Here is a 10203-nt window from a genome sequence, read left to right on the forward strand (position 1 = left end):
GTCTGCAACCTGGTGGGTGAGCAGTACCAAGGCGATTTACCAAAATGCCACTGCTTGGTGTAACATCACTACTACCAAGTGGAAAACGTCCTTTAAAACCGCAAGTGCTCAAGCATTAGCTACATTAACTAAACTTGTCTGTTGGTTAAGTAAATTTAGTAATGCTACCAGTAGTGCTTTAGCTGGTTTGCTGACTGATGTTGATTCCGTACGATAAGCTACATTGCAGAATCGTGCTGCCATTGATTTTCTATTGCTAGTCCATGGTCATGGCTGTCAAGATGTTAAAGGCATGTGTTGTATGAATTTAAGTGATCATTCGCAATCCATTTATGCAAAGATTCAAGAACTACAACACTTAACAAAGCAACTGCAAGTTAGTGATGAGTGGAATCCTTTTGGGACGTGGACATGGAGATGGCCTTGGCTACAGAAATTATTGCTTTTTTGCTGCTTACTATTTGTAATTTTCCTTCGTATTTCCTGTTGTATCCCTTGTATGCTATCGTTATTACGTTCTATTACGGACTCCCTTTTACAACACCACGTTGTTCGTGTGGTGGAATATAGACGTGTTCCAACAACGGACCACGCGGTGGCATGTATCTGTACTACGTGATACTTGATGGGAATGGTCTGTGTTGTAACTTTTTTTATCTGTACCACCTGCTGTTTGATGAGAATAGTCTAGTGCTGTAACTTTTTAGTGCCTAGAACAACACTGCTGTGTTAAGCGGGATACAAATAAGTAACTAACAAGGTCTTGGAAATCTGTGAGAAAGAACAGCGGTTGGTCACATATAGATTCTGTGGCTGGAAGCCACAGAATCACCATGAGAAGCAGTCAACATGAAGGTCAGAAGCTGAAGAATAGTGAAATAGCAACCCCCAAAGTCAAATGTGGCCCCCGAAATAAGTCTGCACACATGTGCAGTATCATAGCCTGGTTATGCAACCGGGGCGGAGTTGGGCTAGACTCCCTGCACTCGCTGGCCCCAGGTGCCGGGACTCTTACCTACTGCAAGTAATCATAAATGCTGGAGTTTTCCGAAGGAGGGAGAGTCTGCTACACAACAGAGGACCACGTTGCCTCCTCGGGGACGCCCGAAAAGATTATGCCTGCCGACTCTCTCTCTCACCATGCAGACGATCGGGACAAGCATTGAGGTGGTCCTTCTCAAGATTACCATTGGCTCGGTCTGTTTGTAAGTATCTACTAATAACCTTTTGCTACTGAAGAGTGTTTGTGTGTGTGTGTGTGTGTGTGTGTGTGTGTGTGTTTGTGCTGAATTGCCAAACCTGATGTTTGGCCCCCGGGAATCTAACCAGAACACCTTCTCCGGACTTTCTCCCTCACGTCCAGGCTACAGGATTAATGAGGGCTGCCCTTAGCAGTGAAGACTGAAGCAAAGAAGTCATTCAGTAATTCTGCCTTCTCTGTATCCCTTGTCACCAGGGCCCATGCCCCATTCAGTGGCAGGCCCACATTTTCCCTAGTTCTCCTCTCGCTGCTGATATATTTGAAGAAGCCCTTCCTGTTGTCCTTGACATCCCTTGCAAGGCTCAACTCCAAATGAGCCTTAGCCTTCCTCGCAGCATCTCTACATACTCTGACTACATGCCTATAATTCTCCCAAGGAGCCTGTCCCCTCTTGCACATTCTGTGTATTTTCTTCTTCTGTCTGAATTTGGCCAAGAAATCCTTGCTCACCCATGCAGGTCTCCTGGTCCTTTTGCTGCACTTCTTACTCATAGGGATGCACCGCTCTTGAGCTTGGAGAAAACCTCAAGCGCCCAACGTGGGGCTCGAACCCACAACCCTGAGATTAAGGGTCTCATGCTCTACCAACTGAGCTAGCCAGGCCACCTATTTGATGTACTCCGGCATGTGCCTTGGTCTTTTTGCCTGTCCCCTCCACATCAACTCATCTTCATTGAAGGAAGATGTCCGCAGGAAATTATGCCCTTGACAGCAAGGCGCTCCTCTCGAATGACAAAATGGCAAAGCTCTTCACACCTGCACCACTTGGGTGGTTTGCACAGGAAGGACGTACTGGCCTGCTCATGCATGGGCCTCTGTGGACAGAGCATGGACTCCTCGTGCTTTCCAGTCTGCTTTCCTATGAGGTTTTCGGCCCTCTCACACTCCTCATCTTGTTCGGTCTTCCCTTCCTGAAGGACCTTGTTGCTCCCTGGCGTCTTCTGGGGTCATTCTTTTCTTGGATCTGCATTCTGAAATGGGGGCCAGCTGAGACAGCCTGGCCACTGGAGAGGGTCTCTCTGGCATGGGAGACACACAGGCCTATGAGGGGAAGACATACATACAGAGTCACGTGGCTCCCTGCAATTGCTCTGTGTGGTGTTACAGTACCTTTTCTTTCGGCCTGCTCAGCAAAGGCCTTTCCTCAAGCTGCATCTTTATGCACAAACCTGGAAACAAGAAGGCGACAGTGCTTTCCGTAAAGAGCAACACGGCCCCTGGCAGCCTCCACCAAGCAGCTGCAAAGAGGGAGAGCAGAGAGCTACTGTCAGCTCTCCTCTTTGACAAAGCAGAACACAGCACACGTTGGCAATATAGCTGAGGAGCCTGAGTGCATGTAACCCCAATGCCGGGATGGGCACAAGAGCCTCCAGTCAGAGGGCTTGTCAAGATCTGGAGGTGAGTCACCTTTCCAGGGATGCTTCTCAGGGGGAAAAAACCCATGCAAGAAAGAATCACATTTTGAGCTTGGAGGCTGTCTTTTGTAGTCTCACCTGCAAGAAAGGGAAGGAGCAGAAGAAGCTGGATGGGAGCAAAGTGGTACCTAACTTCCTCTCTCACACACTGGGGGAAGGGAAAGTAGGCCCTCCTCCATGTGATGCCACCTAAAGACTTCCCAAGGATTCCCAAGACACAAGAGTGACCATGGACTTCACTGAGAAACCTGCATTTGGCAGAGTTATTCCCCACTAGCTTCACGAGGAGACCAACCCTGGCAGCTACACCCTGTCTCTAGCCAATAGTGACAGGTCAGGCCATCCCCAGGAAATTCGCTCCTTGCCCACAATGGAGCTGCTCGGCCCTCCCTGGGGTCAGAGAGAGGATGAGGAAACAACACAATCCCAAGCTCTAGCAATACCTGAGGAGCAACAGAAAGTCATGCCATGCTTGAAGTCAACTAGTTCAACACCATCCTGCCCAGTCTAAACCAAGCAGACACAGGCATCATCCAGCACCACCACCACCATCCCCACAAGCACCTGTGCATCAGGGGGCTGCAGAGCTGACATTTTAACGGACCTCCAACTAGAAGCCCTCCACTGACCCCACCAGAGGGCTGTAGCTGAAATGAAACCACGGGAAGGGCCTTGGAGAAGGGCATCCTCCCATCCGCTATGGGAAGGCATCTCCCATGTTAGAGCTTGCTGCCCCCTGCTCCAGAGGCACAAGCAGATCTAGGTGGAAGAAACCAGAGGAACCTGAGGCAGTGTCTGACTCATTCGAAGGAATTACAAGGTTTTGCAAAGTAAACAATCCAGCTCTAATACGGGCATTTCCAACAGCCTCTCTCGAGCCCAGCAGGAGCACCAGGACACCTTAGTCTTCTTCAGGTATCACTCCTTGCCCTCCAGATGTGCTTATGCAAAGCCTCCCCCTCTCCCTGGCACACTGGCCATCGTAGTACTCACAGATCTGCCACTAAAGAGCGCAACTCAACACAAACGCCTCACACAGTACAAGTCGCAACAACAAGAGCAGCTCTCTGACAGACCAAAAACTAGAACTGCTCGCACATCCACACTTAAGGAGCACCTGCCGCTTCCTGAAGAAAGACAAGCTGGGGGAAGCCGTTAGCAACCTTGGGGCCAGACGCAGGGAACGTAGGGGCAAGTGCACATACACTCTTGTGCCTTGCCTGCTCTGACAAGCTCCCAGCCCTGCTATTTCTCACTTTTCCTCCTGCCTCACTCAAAGCAGCAGCCTCATTTTGCAGATTTCAGGTCGCAATTGCAGCATGTCCTGGACAGCTTCAGCAAGAGAATGCAACTTGGCATCTGCTGTTGCCAACTCAGCTGTACCTTTTAGAAAGTGGCTCCTGATGGGGAAAAGGCAAAGGAGGGAAAGGCCAGCATACTTCACACCTTCTCACAGGTGTCATCTCCCACCCAGCTACCGAGGGCCCTTCTGAGCAACACTCTTACAACACAGCAAAAGCTTCCTTTAATGACAGCTCTAACAGCATTCATTATATTGGTATCCTAATGTTAGCTACCACGGAAGAACCTTCTCTGAAATGGTGCCAGTCTCCCTGTCACAAGGCCAGGCATCTCCAGCTGCAGGAAGGGAATGCGGGCATTCAGGCCACCACTGATCCCTCAGGCCCCTTTCCACCTTTGGGGGCATCTTTCCTCTTTAAGGACAATGGATTCATCTGACAGCAGTCTCTCACTGGCCCAGGGCTTGCAAAGCTACGATCCTTCCACTCACAAAAGCCACTTGTTATGATAAAACAGTGGCTGCGGGGTGGTGGTGCCCAACAGGGAGCCTGGGGCAAAGCTCCAGATCCAGCCCCAGCCCTGGCCCAGCCCAGCAGGCGAGAGCAGGCACCGAGGCGACAGGGCCCGGCCCATGTGGTGCTGCTCCTCAGTGCTCCTGCAGGCCCGGCCACCCCAGAGTAAAGGCACTGGGATCAGGAACCCCCAAGCCCAGCAGCCGCCCTCTGCCCACACCAAGGTGGGGACAAGCCAGGGCCCACACAGCACCCCAGGGCCCACCCCACCATGGGGAGCATGGGGTCTATTGGAGCCTAGCTTGGGTTTAGTCCTTGTTTTGTCTCCTGGTAAAATACCCATTTCCAGAGAAAAGAGACAGTAAAATTCTGAGTAAAATGCTGACAATATGAATCCCAATGCCTATTTCCTTATGCCTCAGCTCTCTGGCACAACCAGGGCGAAGGAGCCCTTCCGGAGGTGGCTGTGCAGATTTTGCATTAATTTCAGCAGCGGCATCTACCTGCAAAGGACACAATGTCCCAAGGTGCTTAGAGAAACCTATTTTCTGCATTTGTGCTCCTCGTCCTCCTGACTACAGCACCGGGGTAAAAAGGACATGGCATGAAAAAATGTACCCCCTTGTTGATTGGCTCAGGCCTGACATTGGTTTTACATTTGTTGTACTAGTGTGGCCAGACGCCTGAACACCAGACTGAGAAAACTGATGAAACGCTCCACTTTGCAGTACATTTCTCGGCACTTACAAGTGGGCAAAGCAGGGGAAGGTGCATGTTGCTGGCAGGTATTGCCAGCACTGGCTGCCTGGTCACTGCCCAGGCTGCTTTGATGACTTTAGCACTGGAATGAGCAGACAAGGGCAGGTGACAGGCTGGGCTGAGGCTGCTCAAGTAGTTCTAGCTGTCAGGACAAGTAAAAGGCATTTTTACCCAAGGAGTGGATGAGGGGTGTTGAGCCTGAACCTTTTGCCTCTGAGAAGGGAGCGATAAAAGGGGAGCTGCTTTGAAAACAGGAGCAGAGCAGGAGCCTTTGTGAAGGCAGTTTGGATGAAGGTAACCGAGCAAAACCTGCCAGGAGAGGAGATTTCTGCAGCATTTTTGGCCTTATGTTGGTATTGTAGAGGAAAGCACGGGAATGAGGTCACCAGTGCATTGCAGACCTGCTGCTTTCAGAGCCTCCTCGCACTAGCTCTAAACCCTTTAATTGGGGTGTGCAGGCAGAGCTGGTTCGTGCAACTGGAAGGCTTTGTTTTTACGCCTTCTTAGCACCGGTGAAGTTCTTGCGTGGGCGGCCTTCCCTGGCTTGTAGGCAATGGAGAAGAGATCAGTATTTCCTGCAGCCAGGGGTGACTTTTAAATGAGTCGAGACTCTCCAACTAGGGGACAGTGGCAGGGGGGCGGGTGGCCCAGCACGACAGAGCAGCAGGAGCTGGCGGAGAAAGCAATTCCCGAGCCGTCCTCGGGTGCCGCAGAGCCAAGCCCAGCACCTGCCGCACTGCGGCCTGGGCTGGGGAAGATGGCGGTGAGGCCCCGCCCCCGCCGGGCCCTCCCCGCCCCCAGCCCTTTGTGACGTCCCGGGCGTCCTTGTGTGGCCGGGGGCAGCTGCGTGGTGCGAGTGCGGCCTCTGGCGGTGGCTGGTGCCGGTGCCGGTGCTGGTGGTGGTGCTGCTGCTGGTGCTGGTGGTGCTGGTGCTGGTGGTGGTGGCTGGTGTCGGTGCTGGTGCTGGTGGTGATGGTGGTGCTGGTGCTACTGCTGGTGATGCTGGTGCTGGTACTGGTACTGCTGGTGCTGCTGGTGCTGCTGGCGCTGCTGGCGCTGCCGGCGCTTTTCCCGCCCGTCCTCAGCTCTCCCCGAGGCGAGGTGGTGCAGTGTCCCACCCCGCCGCAGGATGGAGAAGATCCGCCGGCTCCTGCGGAGGAGGAAGGAGCCGCCGGCGTCCAGCGCCCCCGGGAGTGGCAGCGGCACTGAGCTGCGGGCGGAGGGCCTGGGCCAGCTGCGCGCTGGCAGAGCAGTTCTCCCGGCGGGGGAACCTGCTCCCGGCAGCGCCGCAGGAGAGTCGGGGCCCGGCGCCCCACAGCAGGCAGGAGCCGCGGGATTTCTGCCGAGGGCGGCTGCTGCGGAGGCAGGAGGTGGGAGCCTCGGCCGCCGGCGGGGCCGGGGGGAAGCGCTGCCGCCTTTGCTGGCGGCGAGGTGTCCTGCTGCAGCTGCGTGGGGCGGCCCCAGGGGACGAGGGCCCTGGGCATGTGTGTGGGGGCCGGGATGTGCATCTGGGGGCTGCGATGGCCCCCGGGGGGAGCGGGGGGTGACACAGCACTGCGGGACTGCGGCCGGCTGCGCTCTGCCTCTGCTGGTGCAAACCCGGTCCCCAAGGCCGCAGGTCAGTGTCCGAGCCGCCTTGCTGCAGCGAGGCAGCACCAGGGGAGCAGCTGCCTCCGGGACGGCTCTGGAGCGTGGTTGTGCCTTTGCCTGTATTTTTGGGGGAGTGGGGGGAGGAAGACTGCTGAACATAGAAGTACAGTCGGTGTCAAATGACTAGAGCAGGCAGTAGGTGGTGTGGGACAGGGACTTGGGGAAGGGGTGTGCTGTGTCTTTGGAGTGTCTTTGTCGGAGGCTTTCCTCTTCCCTCTGGATCCTTTTGTCCCCCGGCGCAGACTCTCCTCAGAGATGGCGTGGGTGTGTTGAGAGGGAACTTGATAGCTTCTTGGGAAGCTTCTTGAAGGAAATTCTGTAGTTGCTGGATGGCATGTGCAAAGCATAGCCCCTGCCTCTGGTTCCCTCTGAGAGGCAGCAGGAAGAGGCTTTGACGTCCTTGGGAGAGGAGGAACTTGGAAGAGCTTTGGGGAGACCAGAAAGGAGGCCCGTGTTCTTTTTGTGGTCTCCTCCACTGGCCCCTGCTTCCTTGGCCTTGTTTCTGACTGTCTTGTTAGAAGATTTCTAAGCGTTTAGAGCAAATGGGCATTTGGAGGAAATTGGATCATGCTTATTTTAGTGTCTGTGGGCTTCTCCAAACATTGCCTTTTTCAGCCAACCAGGCAGGTGTTGTGTAGGCTGTGAGTGCTTGCTGGCTTGCTTGGCACACCTTGCAGTGATTTGCTTGGTACGTGAGTAAGGAATATGCACTAGAGGAAATGGCTGAGGAAGAAAGCAGCTGCATGTTAAATGTGCTTGCTGAGAGGCTCTCTTTCAAATTGGATGAGTTTGGGGGGTGGGTCTGCGTTAGCATTCAGATTTTTCACTTCTGCGTGATGATTCTGGAAGCCGTCTAGGCATCAGGAAGTTGTATTAGCTCACACTGCTCACCACAAGATGTGGTTTTAATACAGATGGGTACTCCGAGTCAGCCATTCTTCCTAAGTCTTGGTCAAATGGAGAAGAAGCCCTCCAGGACGGCAGGGAAAGCTGTGGGAGGCAGGTATGTAAACTCACCTAATTTAATGGAATTTAGAGCTGGTGGCCTGTACCAATGTAAAATACCACTGTGCAACTGGTAATGGTGAAAGAGGAGTTGTGCAGGTGAGAACTGTATTCTAATCTGAAGTGCAGCTGGCTACAGTCTTTGTATGGATCTAGGGAATGCTTGCCATTCTCTCCTGTTTTCCGAGGATTTGCTTAAATTTGGTCCCATTTCCTTCCTTACGTTTGAACAGACAAATGAGAGCAAAGAGCGACTGGAGGCACAGGTGGGCTCCTGCACTTCCCAGCAGATCTCCGCTCAAGTTGAGGCCCTTGAAAGTCGTCAGACAGCAGAAGATGAGGCTGAGCAGAGGGAGGTTTCAGAGGGAGTGTGCCCAGTGTCTTAGTTTGCAAGACAAGCTCAATCAGGAGCTCTCTGATTTGCGGGAAACCAGCAAGAGCTTGTCTCAGCAGCTGAGTGAAGCTGAAAGTCGAGCTACCGGCCTAGAGAAGAAAGTTCAGCAACTGAAGCAGTCTCTGAGGAGAAAAATGTCATTCTTGGAAGTGTCAAGGAGGGCACTACGTCAAGCCCAGTGTCAGGTCGAGGAACGTGGTCGTGCTCTGGAGCTTGAAAAAGATCAAGTCCGCAGACACGTTGTGGAAGAGGAGTCTCTGCGGGCCCAGCTGGCCCAGCTGCAAAGCGAGAATCTCCTGCTGCGTCAGCAGCTGGGAGATCTGCACAATCAGACCACCCAAGAAAAGCTTGTGAGTGCTGTCCAGGCGGCACTGCATAACACGCTCAGTAAAAGCAGCAAAGAGGCAGAAGAGGAAGTTTACCTGCTGCAGGCCAGAAACAAGGAGTTGAATGCCAAGTGCATTCAGTTGAGAGACCAAGTCTTGATGCACGAGACAGAGAGAGTAGAAAGAGAGGTAAGATGCACACTGACAAGGAATGCCTTTACATAGGACTGTTCTTGAAAATATTTTACCCTTCTGAAATTCTCTGGGTATAATTATGTGCATGGGAATACATTCTTCTGGTTTGTCCTGTGTTTCCTGGGATTTTCCTGGGAAGGTTTTGGCAAGCAGGATATCCCTGCTTGGATATGAGCAGAGAGCAGAAAGCGTCATGAGGAGCATCAGCTCTGACCAGGATCAGGTGATTCTTCTGTGCTGGCTTTTTCATCTCTATTACTTAATCCCCGTAGTGCCCTGTAGAGTGGCTTTGTTTTGTCTGTCCATGGCACCGACCCCAGCACAATGAGTGATTTAAAACGAGAACCACCCTGTAGGGAAAAGTTGAGGAATGGAGATGCAGGAAGAAGTGCAGTGCTGTGGGAAGGAGGCAAGAGAATGTTTCAGAAAATAGTGAGGATGGGCAGAGAGAGAGGAGGGGAGGGAGGGGAAGGTGCGTGGAGATGAGTGGGAAAGAAGGAAAGGAGGAGGCCTGAGGAGAGAAGAGTGACCGAGGAGGAGTTGCTGAGTGCTGATCAAAGAAAAGAGTAGTTTTCTTTCCTGTTCCTAAAGGGAAGGAATGCCTTCAGCATGAAGTGTTACTGCAATCGAGAAGTCTGAGTGTTGTCCAGGGGCTACTTTATATATGTATTTCTGGGGGTTCAAGAAGGTCCCCAGCTGTGAGAGACCGTCTTCTGGTGGACAAGATTTCAGACCTTTGTAGCTCATTCTGGAAACCCTCCTAAGTACATGACCTAGTGAATGGAAGTAAAAATGCAGATTTCACATTCTTACCTTTTCCTTTGTGCCTGGGTAACAATCCATTGTTAGAGAACGGTCCGGCAGCTGCAGCGAGAACTTAGTGAGGCTCTCATGAAGCAGCGGCTGTCGGAAACTTCCCTGAGAGTTTCTACCGGTGTGTGCATTGACCTGAAGGCAGAAAGAGCGCACTTGCAGGAGGACTTGGGCAGGATGAAAGCCAAGGTATGTCAACTGTGTAAAGCTAGCAATATCACACAAACATCTGGTCTGGGTTGCAGTGAGAGATGATGTCGCGCTTCAGACAGACAGTGTGAGCAAGAGCTCTTGGGTTTAGGCTCTTGGGTGGGACTGCAGTGAGCTGTGGTTTGGTTTGTGAAGTCTTGCCGGAGACTTGAGGAAGGATGGGAGCTGAAGCAAGCCTGTCAGATCTCATGGGAAAGATGTACTCTTCAGGGAGCCGCTTTCAGGGCTGAGGAGCCTGACTGAAGAAGAGCCCTTGTGCTTTTCAGCCCAAGCACGTGGCTGAAACACTGCTAGTTTGGAGTCTGTGCCGTTCACATGAGCTGTGGTGTGGTTTGTGAAGTCTTGCCGGAGACCTAAGGAA

The 10203-nt window shown here is 52.7% G+C and overlaps 1 non-coding gene across 1 annotated transcript; it reads right to left on the minus strand.

The window, feature by feature from the left end:
* Window positions 1-1791: 1791 nt before the first annotated feature.
* On the minus strand, window positions 1792-1864 carry TRNAK-CUU (transfer RNA lysine (anticodon CUU)). Its single transcript has one exon. It is a non-coding gene; the product is annotated as a tRNA-Lys (tRNA).
* Between the last annotated feature and the right edge of the window lie 8339 nt (window positions 1865-10203).

Source organism: Rhea pennata, unplaced genomic scaffold (assembly GCF_028389875.1).
Source record: "Rhea pennata isolate bPtePen1 unplaced genomic scaffold, bPtePen1.pri scaffold_31, whole genome shotgun sequence".
NCBI lineage: Eukaryota > Metazoa > Chordata > Aves > Rheiformes > Rheidae > Rhea > Rhea pennata.